A 19,722-nucleotide genomic window follows, 5' to 3' on the forward strand; every position below is an offset into this window, starting at 1 on the left:
CCACATGAAAGAAGCCATTTAAAGACCAGATGAGCGAAAGCTGGGGTAAGTTAGAGAGTATGTGTGAGCTTCAAAGCTGGCAGAATAGCATCCCTATTTAAAATAGAAGGGGTTATTTATTATTACTTTTTATTAATAACACCTGCCCAAGTTCTTTACATTGAAGGACGTATGTGCAGAAAGAGTGAACATGCACCATACTGCATAATGTGGACCAATCTTGCTTCTTTAAATCCCAGGTATGGCAGAAAAGCAGAGTACTTTCCATCAATTTTTCACAAGATTTTCTACAAGTGTTAATAATTATTGGGAAACTGAAAGAAAACACATAATCCAGCAATGCCCTACATTATTTGCTCACAATTCCTAGTGTTGGTTTAATTACCACATGTTAATAAAATTAGTTCCTCCGACAAAAAATAAGTAACTCCAATTCTCAGGAATTCTTCAACAAAAGCCTTAGCAGCAATTCAGAATTTGCTAGTAAGAATTTGAACAAGACTTACAAAGCAACTAGAACAAAAAATGGTATAGGAAGTTTTTCTTTTCTTTTTTGGAACTGATTATTTTCTAAATGTTTCTAACTTACCCGGAAGTAAAGAAAACGTAACAGTTAAGAGAATAAATGTTATAACTCAAAATAATTAAAAGAAACATTCAATTTTATGTTTGTTTAGCATTTCAAATTATTTTCCAAAGCCCTTTAAATATCTGTTATTTCATTTGCATACAGACTTAAAGGCATTAAGAATTCCATTAAAGCCCTGGCCCCCTTAATCCCTTATACCTATAGCTAGAACCTTAAATGAGTGAAGGAGGAAGTTAGAAGTTTAAATAAAGTGAGGAAAAGGCTAATGCTTCTGGGGGTCTAGGAATCAGAAAACCTAAGCATAAATAGCCATGTGGACTAATCATTCTCTAAAAGAATTTTCTCATATATGAGAAAGGTGCTAATAGCATCTTCTCTGATCGCTTCATAGTTTCATTTGGAAGGGAATGGCATAGCATGTGAAAAGAGATGCAATGGGATAATATAGTATGGGAGAAAACTGTACAATGCTATACAAATATAAAGAAATACTGTGCTTTTGTGAGCCCCTTGGCCAGGTACCATGTTAGGTTCCTTACATATATTATCTCATTGGGTTTAATTATATTGTCACACTATACTACAAGGTAAGTATTATTTGTTCCATTTTAAGAGGCAAGAAAACTGAGGCTCTGAAAAGTTAAGCTCTTTCCCCCAAATCTTATGGCTAATAAATGACAACACCGACGGTAAATACATTAGGCGATACATGGATCTGCATTGATATGTTTCATAATTATCCACTGGGGGTCTGTATAACTCTTGATTAGTTATTTTATTTTTATTTTTTTTGGTAATGTGCTTTATTTTTTTATTTTTTATTATTGTTATATTAATCACCATACATTACATCATTAGTTTTTGATGTAGTGTTCCGTGATTTGTTTGCGTATAACACCCAGTGCTCCATGCAGAATGTGCCCTCTTTAATACCCATCACCAGGCTAACCCATCCCCCCACCCCCTCCCCTCTAGAACCCTCAGTGTGTTTCTCAGAGTCCATAGTCTCTCATGGTTCGTCTCCCCCTCCGATTCCCCCCTCTTCATTCTTCCCTTCCTGCTATCTTCTTCCTTTTTTTTTTTAATCCAACACTAACACCCTACAAAGTATAACAGAATTAAGTAATGAAGAATTTCTCTAACTTTTCCATCAGACACACCAGCTAGAAAGCTTAGATGCTTGGTATTTTGAACTGGCCCATATTAATCCATCATGTCCACTTCTTTCTTAATTAATGCTTAACACGGGCAGTGACTACCCTATTTGACAACTAAAAAGAGGCCTAATAACCATAATTGCTTTTGAAGTCCCCAGAGCCAATTTTAAACATTGGTTGGTGTTAAGAAATTCTCATTGAGGGGCGCCTGGGTGGCTCAGTTGGTTAAGCGACTGCCTTCGGCTCAGGTCATGATCCTGGAGTCCCGGGATCGAGTCCCACATCGGGCTCCCTGCTCAGCGGGGAGTCTGCTTCTCCCTCTGACCCTCTGACCCTCTTCCCTCTCGTGCTATCGCTCATTCTCTCTCTCTCAAATAAATAAATAAAATCTTTAAAAAAAAAAAAAAAAAAAAAAAAAAAAAGAAATTCTCATTGAATGCAACAGGAAGAGGAAGGTTTAAGAACTTTCTGATTGCCAACTGTCTCCCTTTCAAAGCCAAGGAAAGCCACTTACATGTACGTACAGTCACTAAAACAAGCAAGGCTTAATTATTTATTTTGGGTTTGGTTTTTTTTTTTTTAGTTGTTTTGTTTTTAGATAGCTTGTAAAAGCCTATGGGAGAAAAGAGGTTAGATTATAATTTAAAATAAAATAAAAGAGAAACTTAAGAGCTTATAATTGCTTAGATTTATAAAAAAGGGAAGGCTACAGACATAAGAAAGGCAGCCTGTAGGAAAGAGCATATAGTTATAGATAAGTGACACACTTAAAGGCAACATGACTTTGTCAGAGCATCCAGGAAATAAAGTCAGTCACAGAACCTACTCAACAAGAAGTATTCAAATCAATTGAGACATGACACTCATTCACAGCTAGAAAATCCATCAACGAGCCAAAGCCATGACAGAACCCAAAGAGAATGGATCAATACAGTAGACAGGAATACTGCATTCCTCCTTTTGCCCTCAGTCTTGGAAGGCATCAAGGATCCTACTGGACACACAAAACTTTGATCCATCTAAAGGAAGTCTGATGTATGAATACAGTGATGTAATCTGAAGGTCGGAATTTTGAAAGCCACCATTTCCATCATGTCCTGTTTTATAGGAAAAAAAAAAACAGGCACTGAGGAGCCAAAACCAGGCACTTCAAGGATTTGAAGATTGTGACTGCAGTGGTTGGAAATCTCACCTTGTAAAATAATTTTAAAGTTGCATTCTGAGAAGAAAGTACTGATGTGGCCTTAGTCAAGAAGTAAAGTACGCAAAGAAGTGAATCTGAAAAAAATTTGAAATTTCCAGGTAAGACCAGACAAATAAGCGGATTTGTGTGGGTTTTGTTTTCGTTTGGTTTTGAGTTCATTCCTCTTCAAATTTCCCATGACAATTCTCAACAATCCCACTGTCAGTCTTTCCAGTTGGAAAACAAACCTGAATCTGCTTTTCTTGGTGTTTGAGGCTGTTTTTTTCCATTTGCCTTCAGTGGCAAGAGAACAATATTGCTGATTAATTAAATCATCCCTTATCTTTGCTTTTAAATTATTTCAAATTCTTCCAGTATTTATTTTCAAGCTTGTTACCGATTTTTATCAGTGTCCTCTAGGTGCTATCAAATTCGCCATATTAGTTTCAAATTATAGAATTCAATACTAAACAATCAGGACCCACCCAGAAATGTCATCACCTACCCCTGGTTTTCGACAACTCACTTAACCTTTTCAGACCTCTGTTTTCTCAGCTGTAAAATAACAGCAGTTTGATTAGAAGAGCTCTGAAGTCCTAACTATGTTAATATCTGTCATGTCATCTCAATGTCAGGTATTAATCTAAAAACACTAATTAATAAGAAAAAAAGAGGTATCACAAAAGACTATAATAGCAGGTAAATAATAAAAATTTTATCCCTACCACCCTGTGGACAATATCTATCTGATTATAGTCAAGTCACTCAAACTTTTTTGTTGCTTTACCAATAAACTAAAGATAGCACATCACCTTTCACATGGAAGGAATGCACTGACTTTTTATTGTTTCTTCTAGTTCCAGAAATAATGACTAAATTATGGCTTATTGCATGTATATAATGGTACCAGGCAGTCCTTTATTTAACAAAAATTTACTGAATGCCTAGCAAGTAACAGGCACCAAATGACACAGTGACTTCAAAGATGATGGTGTAGTGAGCTGAATTCTGTCCTCAAAAAAGATAATTCCAGTCCCTGGTACCTGTAAATATGACCTTATTTTGATAGCCTCTGGTGATGTAATCAAGTTATGATAGGTCACGCTAGATTAGTGTGGGCTCCAGACCCAGTGACTTCTGTCCTTATAAGAAGGGGAGAGGACACAAAGAGATACACACAGAGAAGAAGGTCATGTGCCAATACAGTCAGAGATTGCAGTGATGCAGCAACACACCACGAAATGGCAAGGATTGCAGGGAGCCACCAGAAGGTAGGCAAAGGTAAGAAAGGATTCTTCCCTCAAGCCCTAAGAGGAAGCATAGTCTTACCAACACTTGATTTTGGACTTCTAGCATCCAGAACTATGAGAAAATAAATTCTGTTGTTGCAGAGGCCTTGGGAAACTAATAGAGATGGTCACATTGGTGCAATAAGAGATGGCTAAGCAAATTAAAAAGTTATTAAAAGAATTCCTGAAAACATGTTGTTTTAGTGAAACCAAGAGACTGGTGACAACGAATATTTTTAAAATTTAAGCTTTCATGACACTGAAAAGTATGCATTTTGAAAACAGACAAACCATTTGGCTCCTGAACATGTCAGTTTCCTTTCTTAGCAAGTAAGATTTGACATACTAATGTCAAATGTATAAGTAGAATTATAATAATGTATAAGTAGAATGCAAGAGTCAAAGAAAACTAATGACATTACGCTGAATCCTTTGGCAAATGGTAAATGTAATAACTGTACATATATGTATAGATAGATGATTTAGGGATCAGTAAAGGTATGGATAGGGACTGAGAGTTATAAACTTCACGATATAGCAAGAAATTTTTACATCTTGTTTCCGTCCCATCCATAGACCAACTATTCAAAAATAATAATAATAATAATCTGAATATTTAAGTCACTCAATTAGTGAAAAAAAGTATAAAATCACAACATTCCTTAAAAAATTGTGTTCTGATTAAAAAATAATTAAAATTACTAATATAAAACAGCAATCTGTCCAATTAGTATTTTCTTTAATTAGCAAGAATATTTAACCTCTTCAGTAAGCTTTTATGTGGACAGAATGTTTCATACTACTATAATTATCCCTTAAAAGTAACAGAACAAAAGGAAAGGAAGTACCCAGCAAGAGAAACAAAGCTAATAGAATTACTGAGTTATATTTATATTTATAATCTTGAATTAGTGAAGATAAATTATAATAGATAATACTATTATTTATAGTAAGTGCAGATAGTACACTTTAGACCAGCATTCTCAACCCTGGATGCATACTAGAAAGACTTAAAAGGTATTTAAGTATAAATGTCAATGCCCAGGGCCCAAGTATAAGCAGGGCTGCCCCCTCCAGCAGCAGATGCTTTCTTCTGCACAACTCCAGACAGCACCATTCCTATAATGCAATGCAACCTACCTGTGAGATATAGGAGAAAACTAAATGAATACGAAGCATTAAAGATACTAAATGAACCACTAAACAGTGATTAGTCATTCCTCAAATAAGAAGCATCATACTTCAGCTCTGTAAACAAAACGTAGTTTTTATTGGTCAACCATTCATACACAGCATTACGAGCATGCTCTGGACTCAGGGAGAGCACCTTTCCTTTTCTTTATTACATAATATGGTCATATTTATGGGAAATACAGCATTTTAAGGCTAGAAGTATTTAATGATATTAAGGAATTACTCAGGATTTTTACCAGAGTAATAATGGTATTGCAGTTATGTTTTATTTTTTAAGAAAGGCTATCTTTTAGAAATACCAATGAAATATGTAGAGCTACAAATGAAATGTATGCAATTTGCTTCAATATAGTCTGGATTGGGAAAGAACAAGGCGGAGTTTAAACAGAACAAGATTTGGGCATTTATGTGTAATTGTTAAAGGGTTAAAATATCATCATCTATTCCCTCTATTTTTTTTTATATGTTTAAATATTTCTGTAATGTAGCCATTCATTCATTCCCATCAAACATAGGAAACACAGTGTGCCTATGGTAAGCAAGTTATCTTGAACAAAATAGAGAATATACTTAAAATGGACAGAACCCTCCCGAGGAAAGGATCAGGTGGTCATTCTTTAACGACATGAGTAAGAATTTATTTGTTAGAAAAATAACTAGCAGTGACTGAAATCTTTTGATAATTGAATCAAGGCGATCCCAAGGTACTATTACTCATAAAACTGCTGGGGGAATGGCTGAAGCCAAGAAAATCAAAAGGTACCTTTTACAACAGACCAAACATAATATGGGTAGCATCATATCTAGAAAGTATGCATTCCATGGACTTTATCTTAGCTGAAATAATTCAGCAAGTCACTAATAATCACTGAATGCCTTAATAAGAACTAGTCCAGACTTTTTGAAGACCAAGAAAGAGGGGCAGAAGTTATCTTAAACACAATGAAACTTCCCGTAAGAGCTGAGACAAAAACTGGGAAGCTGTCTAGAGGAGGTCTGGGAACTAGCGGTTCTCTGTACACCTCCTTCACACAGGATACAAGCTATCTTTCTCATGGCATCTCCTCTCTCTGGGCACCTGTTTCGTTTTCCCTAATCTGCTTTTGCTTCCTAATAGTTTCTGCTCTCCGAAACTTCAGCTGGCACATGACCCATTATGGACTCTCTAGGTCCTGTCTCAGGAGCCTTAGCCTACAAATCCTACCATTGCCCCAGTTTATCTATATTTTTTCATTCAAATCCCCAAGAAAAGAATCCAACTGGCTTAAATGATTTTTTCTCAGAAGAACATGTCACACCTTATCTGCCTACCTGTGATCTGGGTAACAAGCCATCCCATTCCCAGTCAGCTGTAGCCATGAGGACCACGTCATATCCAACACATAGCTGCTTAAGAGCGTCTTCTTTAGCAGCACCATGTGGGAAGAAGCACGCTGCCTGGATGTCTAATTCAACCTGGGGATGTGGTGACAGCAGGATGGTGAAGTAGAACAGTGTACCCAAGGTACTAGAAACAGATGAAGAGAAATTTAAGAGGGAAAGTTAAATTGGAAGAGAAGGCGTTCTACGGTATCTTGCCCTATGTGGAAAGCGTACCCTCTACAGAAGAGAGGAATTCATGGTTATGTATATACGATTACTGACCTGAGTGTATACCAAGAGCTGATGGTTCTTGCTGGGAAAGGCAGCAAAGGCTACCAGCACAAGGGATGTCAGAAGAGAAGTGATGGTGAGTAGCAGTTACGGGCTTGGGCTACTGAGTCATAGAGGACTACAATGGATCATATTTCTACCACTTCGTTGCTTATAATGTTTGACAAATAATTAAACCTCTTGGCCTCAGTTTAAATGGTGGTAATAAGAGTTCAGCTCACAGGGTTGTTGTAAGTTTTAAATGAGATAAAACATTTTAAAGCTGTTTATCAGTTCTGTTGCAGAGAAAATGCTCAAAAACAGGTGATTACTATAATGTACATTTATACATTTTTTTAAAGTTTTAAGAAAAGATCCAGATAAAATGGTTCACAACAAGACAGAGAACGGTGCTGTAATTTAAAAAGTAGTGGCAAGGAGAAATGACATGAAGGAACAAAAACCTAACTAGCTGGAGTGACCTAAAGAAGTCAAGGTTTCTGCCGTTCCAGTTGAGGCCAAAAGTAATGCCAAGAAAAAGTGTTAAAGGGATCAAAAGCAAGAAAGAGTTGAGAGAAGTAGGGCAACAGACACACACGCACACAAACGTATAAATTTGGCATTAAGAATATCACTGATGACATTCCTAATTTACTCCAGTTGAGTGGTAAATAGATGATTATAAGAGGAAGAAAAGACAGAAATACAGTATATTGAACTGAAATGCAAGATATTTAGGGCTTTCTTTGACAAGAAAGGTATTTAATAGAGACGAAGGGACAAGAGAATGGTCAAGTTGATGACATTTCCAAGAAACAGACAATGATAAAGTTTTTAGTGATGTGAAGGAACACAGTAAATAATTGAAAAAGAAGGGACGAATTGGGAGGGTATCTTACTATGTCATGTTTGAAAATGTTCAAAAGGGCTACCAAGGCCAAGCAATACTCCCTGAAAAAATACAGTGGTATACTATTCCTACAAAGTAGACCATGTAAATTGGTATCACTGCCAATAGGTGAACCTCCAGGGATCGTAAGTTATTATTATTCCTCTACCATTGTCTTCTCTCATTATCATCTGTACGCTTCCAAAAGAATCCCGGGTTTAATACCTTATGGGAAGTTCCTGTCTCGTGAAACCAATTTTCCTCACTGCATTTGTACTCCCTAAAGTTTTTCTGCCAGTGAACTAATAACTGGTAACTCTTTGTATATGTTGCCATTGTATCACAGAAAAGGAAAGTCTCAGTATTTCCATCTTATAGCTCCTGTTTATCACTTCAAATTCTACCTGATGTGCTTCAAACTCATTAAACCTCTATCTTCTGCTACTTGAAAAAAAAAATGCAAAACAGAACAGTGAAAACCACTAAAATAGCTACTTTATTCACTGTACTGAACAGTTAATTATATAACAAGAGATCTGTAATTGTACAAAAGTAAAGCATAATATTCATGCAAACATTTTTTAAAAAGTATTGAGCAGCAACCGTCATATGCAGGGCACTGCAATGGGTAGAACAAGAAAGAAGGAAGAGAAAGAAAATAGGGAGTGTATAACCTTGTAAAATATGTAAATCATCTGCTAAGTAGTAAAATCAGCTAGCCTTGTTCTTCCATGTATTTCTTATCTGCAAATAAATACAATTGAAACATTGCACATAGCAAAAAGTATAGGTCTTATAAGTTTTATTGACATTCCTTAGTATCTTCATTATTTATTCATTCATTCAACAAATATTCACTGAACATTAAGAATTAGACCTTGGGAATAGTTGTGAAAAAGACAAAGCTTCTGCCCTCAGGGAACTTAGAAATAATAACAAAATACTTCCTGGGCAAATTTATGATGATATTTGCTTCTAAAGTTCAAGGAAAGGGCAATATTAAATATTATAAGACACCAAAGTAACCCTAAAATATACTTTGGATATTTGCTTTTGAATTTCAGTTGTTCAAAACCCCATGAGTTAATTATCTATTACTTTACAAATTTTTCTCTTTTCCCAGTCATCCATTCACAGACTGGCCATTTCCACACCATTACTAACACTGTCCAAGTACAATGGAAAGGGTAACACTGCTTAGCAGTGACAAAAACTAAAACATTCTTAATAACTATTCAGAATTGTTTGTTACTTAGTGAGCTGCTCAGGTGAAATACTGGAAGTGAAGGGCGAAAGAAATAGGTGAAAACAGGACTTCTAATGATCCGGAAGGAGGGAACTGAAAAGCAGGCTTCTGAGTAGTTGGGAGTGTTTATCTTAGGTTAACTCCTTTACCAGGTATAAGCAGCAATTTAAATAGAATGCCTAAAAAAAGTGAGTTGAATGAGTAGGCTAGATGTCACTCTCTGCAGCAGGCTAGTCAAACATATCTCTCCAACTCTCCTGCAGCACATTTTACCTTCAGCCCCAATTGTCAAGGCTAAAAATGCGTTCAGAGATGTTTAAAGAAATAAGAAGGAAAGCCTATTTCTGCAGGAAAAAAATGCAAAACTAATATACATGAGGTCTCAAAAATTTTATCTATTAATACAAAGCTTTTGACATATTTAAGTTTTAAAGATCTTTTCAAGCAAAATGATATGTACTAATATGGTAGCCAGTGACACAGCTGAACTAAAATGGCCATTTCTATTGTGAACAAGAAAAGAAGCTTTAATATGTTTCCTAAAATTCATATCAACTTCAAGAAAATATATTAGAACATTCATTTCCACCTATCTAATGTTTTGGCAGTTATGACGTTCAGCAGTTATTTTTTATTAAAATTAATGTAAAACTTCTGCATGTTCAGATATTCACATAATTCTTCTCCTTGGGGTTTAAACAAATAGATGATGCCATATATATGAAATAATTACTTTGTGTTAGAAAGTCATAATCATTTTATCACTGGGATAGGAAATGCCACTGTTCCATAGCAAGGCACCAGGTATTATCACATCTTTAGATCCACGAGACAACTGTATACCTTGTTTTCTCTTTAAGAACACTTTAGTCATTACTCAATAAGGGTGCAATTGAACCACCTTCCATTTACCTTTTTCATAAACAAGCATACTTTCAATACACTTTCAAATCAAGTACCTAACAAAATGCCTTACAAAATAGGAGTCATTACACAAATGTTGGTTGAAGAAAATGAATAAACGGTGAATTATTAACTCACTTTTCTACTTACAAAAATATAAATATGACCACTATTTTAATTCATTATCACTACCCATTATAATATTTTGTTGATTGTTGCTATTTAGCTATGATTCAAAATTGATATCAGAATTGCAATAGAGACCAAAAATCTACACAAAATACCCCCTCTACCATTTCTTCCCACTCTATCACTAGAAACCACCTGACAAAAGAACAAATGTAGCAGCATATTGTGGCTTTGGGCCAGATACTCTTCAAACATTATGTTTTTATTAAAGAATTAATTCTATGTCATCTCTCTTTACTTACGTTTTAAGACTAGAGATTAAATGACTTAAAAAAAAAACTCAAGAGAAAATCAGACACACAGAAGAACAGTACAAATTCTAGAAATTCTACCTAAAACTGTTCTAACTTTACAGTAATATCCTACTCTTGAGTTTACATGATAATTCTTGAACCATTATCTCATTTGATCCTCATAACAAATCTTCACGATAAACAGGAAGAATATTATTTGTTACTGTCACCATTTTGCAGATGAAGATGGACAATGAGTGCTTTGTCCTTATATAGGTGAGCGGCTGAACTGGGTCTTGAAGTTGACTCCCCTGACTTTTAATCCAGTTCTCTTTCCCTCTCTGTCAGAGCTACTCTGTAATACTGTCTAATGGGTACAAAAGAGAAAATCAAAACCCATCATATGTTCCTAGGAATGCCCAAACATTGAAGGAATTCACATTGTGTGGGCTAATATTTGTGTCAGGATGAGTCAATATCTTTGTGCCTAATCTGTGGTTTGGGGCTGCAAACAAACACCACATAGTCAGTGAGATAAAATAAGTGAGAGAACAATTGACACTCCATGTCAATGAAAACCAGAAGTCATTCCTGGTCAGATATGCTTATCAGCTGAAAAAATATTGTATGACAAACTGAAAAGTAAAACAGAAATATACATGAATGTTGATGAGTACAAACTGAATATTCTAAATTGCAAATATGGAAATACTGATTCAAATGGCACCATTTCATTACACTCTTATTAGAACGAAGATTTCAGGTGACTCACACAGAGAAACTTGGAGAGAAGGGATTTCCCCATCACCCCCTACATTTTAAAATGTACAAAAAGGAAAAAAGAAACCAACCCAGAATGCAATATATTACTTCAGAGATTTCCTACAATTTTCCTAACATCTAAGACATATCAAGTTTATAACTATGTCCACCGAAAACTTAAATCCTTAAGTAACAGAAGTATTAATTTCTTTGCTATAATACAGAACAGGTCATAACAGAATGTAAATATCCTGAGTTCTTCAAGTTTTAGCATCATCAATAACTTAAGGGTTTCTCGTCAAAAATGACGTTATCCAGTGACATCCTAAAACATAATAGCTAAGAAACATTGATAATGTAAATTCCTTAGTTTCTGGGGCTGGAGAGGGCTGAAGGATGCAACAGCAAAAACGAAAAGCCTCTTCATCAAAACTTTCTATTTCAGTAATTTTCTAAAAGGCTGGTCTTCACCACAGCTCTTCTCAGCTTCAGACATCTAATTAGGAACTGCATTTTTAATACTGGTTAATACATGTAAAACATATGCATGCTGAACATATTAAAAAAAAACAAAAGTTTTCTGGAAGCTTTTTTCCAGGGGAAAAAAATAAAGAAAACTCAACACTGCTCAAGTGGATCACTACCATCTGCCAGCATTTTATCTAAAATAAAAGTGATTGAAAAAAGACAAGTATTAAGATCATGTTTCCAAAGCTCAAATGTTTTTCACATAGTTCGATTCTAAAACTGCCACTGTTTCTACTTCTTGTGTAGATGCCTACGTATGTGACGTCTTTGTTCTCCCATTTCTAAATACCAAAATCAGACAATGAAAATAATTACTTACATAAACACCACTTACCTGATAAACATTATTCAAATTTCAGAGCAAACAGGACCTCAATTCTGAACCTCTGTTTCTCTTACTTTTCTTACATTTTTCAAAAAATAGTGCAAATAAAATAGGAGTATCACTAAATATCTTTGGACACTTGGAAAAAATAAGAATACTGTTATTAAAATGATTACATAGCTCTACTAATCACTCCTTATGAACTCCCGAGTTATAATCTCTTCATTTCTACCAATTGCAAGTATCAAGGACTCCTAAACCTTTGTAGCATTGGCACTAAGCTACTGCTTGGTTTCTTGGCAACAATCCTCTTATAAAATGGTATGTATAGAAAAATATTTTTCTCAATAAAAGTGAGTTGATGTTTTTCTGTTTTAAAAAGTTACAAATTCCCTTCGAGAAAACTGAAGACACTCAGCGATGCTACAAAATGAAAGCTAAGAATCACTACATCTGAATGAAAAACCCTATAATAAAAATGCTACACACACATATAAATAATATATGCCTTTAATATAATCGGATTTCATGAAATTTTTTTCATTGTATTTAAGCTTATGATGGAGGAAAAAAAGTGACAAAAACTAGTTCACATTCTTCCCCATTTTCATTTTCTGAAAATCTTGGAACCCACCAAAACAGTCTGTATTACAAATAAATATCTGCCTCAATACTGGAGACACAGAGAAACTATGGGCTAAAAATCCCCCATATTTCAGAGCCACTACTATACTGAAAGACAAGTTACTAAGTGTGGGGGATTTCCCTAGAAACATTTTAGTATATGACTGCTTTAGAAAAGTTGATTCAAGTAAACATTGTCTAAATACTACCAAAAAAATAAATAAAATAAAAACCTGAAAGGAAAGAAAGAAACAGAACTATAACCAAGAGAAGAAATTTAGCTCCTAAAGCATACTGCCTTATTCACATTTTTATCATTTGTACCTGCACACAGCATATATTCTTCAAATGCATGAGTTACCAGTTCAGACCACTGAGAAAGAGATTGGCTTTCCTGAACTGGATACTAAGTAGGAGAGCAACCACAATTTACTCGTTCATTTTTGCTCTGAGATATAGCATAGTGTAAGAATGCTACAGAAGCATTTAATACCTGATTTTAGTGGGGGAAAGAGGGGAGGTAAGTTTGAGAAGTTGATACCAGGTAATCAATCATTTCTTGATTATTTGTGTTTATATGAGATATACACACATGCATGTATATGTATATGTCATATACATTATATATACATAATATTTTATTTAAATAGAAAAAAGAGACAGTATTACATTACATTTTTATAGAAAAGGAAGTTTTGCTACTTTTAAGTACATGGAGTAACTTAAAATGCTGCCAAAATAAACCGACTGACCCAATTTAATGGGCTAACAGGAATGATTTACAATTCGCAAAGCTATTTTAAAAATAATTATAACCACTGAAGTAGTTTAAGTGTGATCTCTTAGACTAAATTAATTTGTATCCCAACTTCTTTTCTCATGGACAAGACAAAGATAAGTTTCAGTTCAGATCCCAGACAAATTTTCTAACTAGTGAAATGCAAACAACACAAATTTCTTAAATTTTTAACTGAAGTATAGTTGACGTATAATATTAGTCTCAGGTGTACAACATAGTGATTCAATGATTATATACATTATGAGATGCTCACGGCGATAAGTATATTACAATATTATTGACTATATTCCCTGTGCTGTACTTTTCATTCCTGTGACTTATTTATTTCATAACTGGAAGTTTTAACCTCTTAATCCCTTTACCCATTTCAAAACAAATTTCATTCATATTGCTAGGTCCTTTTCTACTTTCCATTCCTATTACCATTGTTCTTCTTCAGAAACTCACTATTTTTCCATTAGATTTTAGGATCCATTGACCATTTCTGCCCTCATCCATGGTCTCCATTACTACAGTGCTGTAATATTTGTCCTCTGCACAGTTTACCTCATTCCCACGTATGACTGTAGTACTCACCATGTTTTCTGCCTATGAAACATTGTTTTTCCCTCTTTGAATAACAGCAATATAATTTCCCTTTTGCTCTCTGGTACTCAGTTCATATGGTTTGAATTGGGTTGACCCCACTTTGGCCAATCACAATATTAGGGGCCTCTTGACAAAGTAACAAGTTTAAAGATCACATTTTTTTTTTTTTTTTTTTTAAGAAAGTCATTTCAGTCAATCTGGGACTTTTGCTAGAAATGCCGAGAAAGGCACTCTCTTTCAGATAGGGTAACTCAACTGGTGGGATATAAACTTAGCTCTGAGGGAGATCCATATGCTCCAGAATACAGTCAAACCAGAGGAAAGTAGAGTCAAGAAGACCAAAAAGTCTAATGATATCACTGACACACTGGATCCAGCAGTGCCTAGAGTCAACCACTCTAGAAATTTCAGTGACATGGTAGCCCAAATACATTTTCCTCTATGTTTCAGTGATTTTGAATTGGGTTCCTATCATGTGCAATTAATAAAGTTCTGGGAATAGAGCTTCAAAAGACACTCATAATCTAAAGTACCAGCCTCCCAAATGATTAACCATGAATTCACAAATGTACATGAATTAGACAAAAACTGCTTTATCATCCCAAACCGATGTCCCACAACTCCTCCTACCTCAGAGTATGTTCATACAAAAACCAAGATTTTGGAGATTACATTTTCCAATAATCCCTGCATTAATACCTTTGTTCACAATACTTCCTTCTCCTATAGCCCTTTTACATTTCATCTCCATCTAGCAAAATCTGTCACATCCTCTTAGTTGTACCTCAGAATTTGCTGAATGATAAATAAACCTCTGTCTGTCCTTCTTTAGTGACGCTGCCCTCACTGCAATACTGTTCTGTGTGAGTTCTACAATGTTCAGTGTATGTGTCCAGTATTTAGTGTCCATGTTGGCCCATGACCTGTCGAGACAGACAGTAGCATGAAAAGGCAAACAATCATAAAATGCTGAGGCGGGAACAGGAGTTCCAAACTAATAATAAGTCACATCAGAGCAACTCCAAAGATAGAAGCACTACTGGAAAGAATTATTCCCCCAAAAGTCTCTAAAAATAAAAGTTAAAAATTCAAGAAGATACACAAATAAGATGAGGAAATAACTCCTGTATTAAATGAAGCAGTGGTTCGTAACAAAGCTGAATGAGAGACAGTACAAATTTGTCCTTTTTTTTTTTTAAAGATTTATTTATTATTTGAGATTGAGAGAGAGGGTGTGCAGGATGGGCGTGGGGATGATGAGGGGCAGAGGGAGAGGCAGAGAGAGAATCCTAAGCAGACTCCCCGCTGAACACAGAGCCCCACAGAGGGCTCCATCCCAGGACCCTGAGATCCCGACCTAAGCCAAAACCAAGAGTTGGACACGCAACCAACTGAGCCACCTAGGCGCCCTTGAATTTGTCTTTTGTGTGAAAATTTCTCGAATCATTTTTTTTAAGGTTTTATTTGAGAGAGAGAAAATGAGAGAGAGAGAGCACGAGTGGTGGGGAGGAGCAGAGGGAGAGAGACAAGCAGACTCTGCACTGAGCAGAGAGCCCAATTTGGGGCTTGATCCCAGGATTCTAAGATCATGACCTGAGCCAAAGGCAGACGCTTAACCAATTAAGCTACCCAGATGCCCCAAAATTTCTTGACTCTTGATCTTGATTTTAATTCCTTTTTCATGACATCATGGAACTCAATAGATAAAACTAAACCTTCAGCTACAAGTGAAAAAATAAGACTCTAAGGTTAAAAAGTGACTTTTCCAAGGCTAAACAATTAATTTATGGCAGAGCTGAGATTAAAACCCAGGACTGCTGGTTCCTGCAGTATAATATGTCATTTCTTCCAAAGACAAGTGATTTATATTCTCTTAGTAAATTATTTTATGTATATGTATATTTAAATATGTACATTAAACATGTATATTTTATGTATATGTACATTAAACATTATGTATATGTACATTTAAACATTTAAAAATATATGTTTCTTTTTTTTTTTTAAGATCATTTGAAAATTCATTCTTGGGCAAGTTTTAAGCCAGAGGCTACAAACACAAAGGCCTAAACAGATCAGTTAAGTAACATAAATGTGAGAAGCAGACTAGTATAAATCAATGGCAACTAGTTGTGCTATTGTGACCAACACAAAGAATGTCTATCTGTCTAAAAGCATTAAAAATTAAAAATGCTTAAGTAATTGTAGTGGCCAAGCAAAATATATCTTTGGGCCAAATTTTAATCTCTCATTTATCCCATAGTTTCCACACTATAAATTAAAAGGCCACACTGTTCATGGGTGGCCACAGCCCAAATGAAAAAGCCTTAAAATTCAATCACGTGAAATTTCACAAAATATCACAGGTATAGTCTAGATTCTATAAAGTTTCATGAACTGAGAAACATTTTTTTTCCTAGAAACACTTTTATACAAGGGAAATTCCAGAAAATTATATTTTCTTTTATCAAAATTTACATAATGGACGATGACTGATTTCACCATATGATTAATATAACCCAATAAAATTAAGTGAGTAAAAGTGTATGGAATTCTTTAGTTTAGTCCCACAAAACTGAGGAACACAGGCCTTTAAATGTCTCTAAGCAGTTTCTATGCAGAAGAGGTGATATCCCTAGACACAGGAAAGAAGAAGTGCCCAAAATGGGAAAAAATTAGCAGGTTAGCAAAGTCAATTACAGCCACATTTTGTTTGCATTTTCAAACCACAGGTATGAAATCGTTCATTCAACCATACTGACTCAATAACAGCTATCTGCAAGGCCCTGGGTAAAGAAGACAAATATGGCACTTATCTGGAAACGTGCAGCATAAAGAAAAAAAGGGGAAAAAATCAAACAAACACAATAATCACGATGCTCTTACAGAGGTGAGAAAAAGAACACAGAAATACAAGGGCTTGGTTTTGATATGGTGGTCAGGGAGGGTCTCTCTGAGGAGCTCTTCAGAACATCTCTCTGAAATGTTAGCTCAGACTTGAAAGACAGGGAAAAGTGAGCAGAGGGTAGAGGAGGGGGCATGAGGTAGTGCTGCCGGCTAAGAGGCCAACGAGCAGAGGCAGGAAAGAGCATGAGGTTTCAGAGCGAGGGAACTAGGCCCCCGCCACTACTACAGCAGATGAATGAGATGACAGGGGTGGGGAGAAGGTTGCAGAGGTGTGCAAGGCCCAGCAAAGCCGGTGTGTACCCTGGATTTTTACATGCACAGTACAAAGCCACTGAATGTTTTCAATCAGGGATTATTCCCTCGGGTCTCTGAGTATTAGCAAGTGGATAAAGGCACTAAGCATTCTTTTGGTCAACAGTTTACTAGATGCTTACTGCGTCCAAATTTGCCACGTTTGGTCTTCCATCACCAGGGCTAGTGTAGGCACTGTCTCTTAATGCAAAAGCCCTTAATAAATGTTGATGGGGGAAAAAAAATGGAAACCAGCTTAGAAAAGAGCGAAAAGATACCTAGTCTGGGGGGTTTCTGGACAAACCACCCCACCCCTAGTCCTCTCCACTTCATATATTCGGTCACCTAGAGCTTCTCCTAAAATGGGGGAGTGTTACATTTTTATTATTAGCATGAGACAGTGAACAAACAGAAATATGGGAGAGACTGTTTACAGGAAGAAACTCACTAGAATATAGGATTATGTTCTTTAGGAAGATAGAAGGATGAAAGGGACATGAATGCTCTTTTGTGAGCATGACGCCTGACTCAGCTCCCGCCTTCCGCCTACAGCATCTCTCTGTAGGCCAGCTGGTCAGGAGACCAGCAGGTCCATCATGTGAGTGAACCACAGAAGAGCATAAACAAAGGACGCTGGACAAGAATTAGTCATTCAATGGATAGGACAACGTGTCCAAAGGCAGCTAGGAGGCCACATTTGATCTCAAGGAAAGAGGCAAACATGAAAGCTTCCCTAAGAGGGGAGACTTCAGAGAAGGGCAGAGTAGTAGACTACCTGCATCATAGCTTTAGAGGCTCCAAACACAGTAAGTCAGAGATATTAATACCTATGCACACCCTGTACAGCTCCAGAAGCAAAACATATTGTCATTGACTGAGACTTTAATAAAAGCAGAAAAACTTTCTCAAATACAAATAAATTCAAAAAAATGTTGGGATGGAAATACAAGAGAAATGCCTTTCATTTCCTAAAGGCTTTTTCCATGCCATGCAGATAAACCCTAATGAAGACATTCAACACCTAAAAATAACTAGCGTTAGAAGCACTCTAAGATCAGACTCACAGTTTGGACTGTTAGGTCAAAAATAAGCATGTTGCTTCTAAAAGCAAAACTATGAAGTCCCTGACTTTACAGCCAGAGAACTCTTTTACACAATAGTACCTCTTGTACCCATCTGGAGGTGTTGGGGTTTTTCTGCCTTTTCTATTTCATTCCTTAAACATAATGATTTTTCTCTCCTCTGTAGAAGTGTAATAAACATCCAGTTTATCTTTTTAAAATAGAGCTGTCAAATTTCAAAGGGTAAATATATGGGAGATTTACCCTAACAGTCTTTAAGATGCAGAGTCTCTTAGAAATAATGTCGTCTATCTATACGTACTTTTACATGGGAGTTTACAGACTCTTACGTGTGAATTTTTTTAATAAGCTAGAAGAGATGAAAAATCCATACTGCACTTGAAGTTGCACTGCTGTGCCTAACTCCTTGGAAGTAGCAGCTTCACAATCTAAGCTACTACCTACACAAACACTTTTGAATTAGCAGCTTGTCGTGAGAATAAACTACAAACTCCACAACAAGGAAAAAAATTTTTTTTCCTGACACTGGGATATTTTACTTCTCAAGAGCACTGACAAAGGAATATAAAGAAAAGTGGAAAAGATGTAGCATGAAAACCAAACTTTAGGAAGTGTGGTAACCGGGTTAATTTACAGTTTTGCAGTGAAGAAGTTGCTAGAGTAATTAAAAGTAATCATTTGTGTGTGTGCACATGTGGGTGTGGATATGAGGGAGAGAGAGATGAGAGCGAGAGGAAAGAGAGAGAAGCATACGGAGGCATAGAGACAGACTGACTTAATGGGTAATTATTTGGTTTGAGGGATTATTCTCTTTCTATGTTGTGGTCAGCTATGTTTTCAATATAAAGTCCAGACGGCTAAACTGAACACTACTGTCAGGCAGAAGAGATTTCCCTGAGAGGAAATATTGTGGATGAAGCTCTAAGCACTATACAAATTCTGGAAAGCTGTGTTGTGCACAGTCTAGATAGGAGAGCAAGGTTGATAGGAAAACAAACCAAAAGAGAATCCCATAATTAGGCAGCCTATGATAGGGAAGCCGGTGAAGTGGGCAACAGTGATGGGGAAGCTCGAGGCCAATTCTCACAAATGGTGCAGTCACATATTGGTGAGGTTATGGGATGCTACGTTACACCTAATGACAGTATTATTTACATAATGTGGGAACATCATCCAAATCCCAAGTACATACAACTGGTAATGTTATAAGGGAAGTGAGCTAGGTAGTACTGGAATGCTGCCTCTAGCCAAGTTCATAAACTAAGTAGAGAACTTCACAGTAGACCAGTTTGAGGATAACTTGGGACTGCAG

At 36.0% G+C, this 19,722-nt stretch overlaps 1 protein-coding gene and 1 long non-coding RNA gene across 9 annotated transcripts in view; one reads left to right on the forward strand and one right to left on the reverse strand.

Moving 5' to 3' along the window:
• Positions 1-19,722, reverse strand: part of GTDC1 (glycosyltransferase like domain containing 1) — a 478,402-nt gene that overhangs the window by 326,989 nt on the left and 131,691 nt on the right. The window lies entirely within an intron of this gene.
• Positions 18-16,974, forward strand: LOC113920839. Its single transcript, XR_003519389.1, has 3 exons — positions 18-45; positions 2,855-3,048; positions 16,863-16,974. It is a non-coding gene; the product is annotated as an uncharacterized LOC113920839 (long non-coding RNA).

This window comes from Zalophus californianus, chromosome 3 (genome assembly GCF_009762305.2).
Source record: "Zalophus californianus isolate mZalCal1 chromosome 3, mZalCal1.pri.v2, whole genome shotgun sequence".
In the NCBI taxonomy this organism is placed as follows: Eukaryota; Metazoa; Chordata; class Mammalia; order Carnivora; family Otariidae; genus Zalophus; species Zalophus californianus.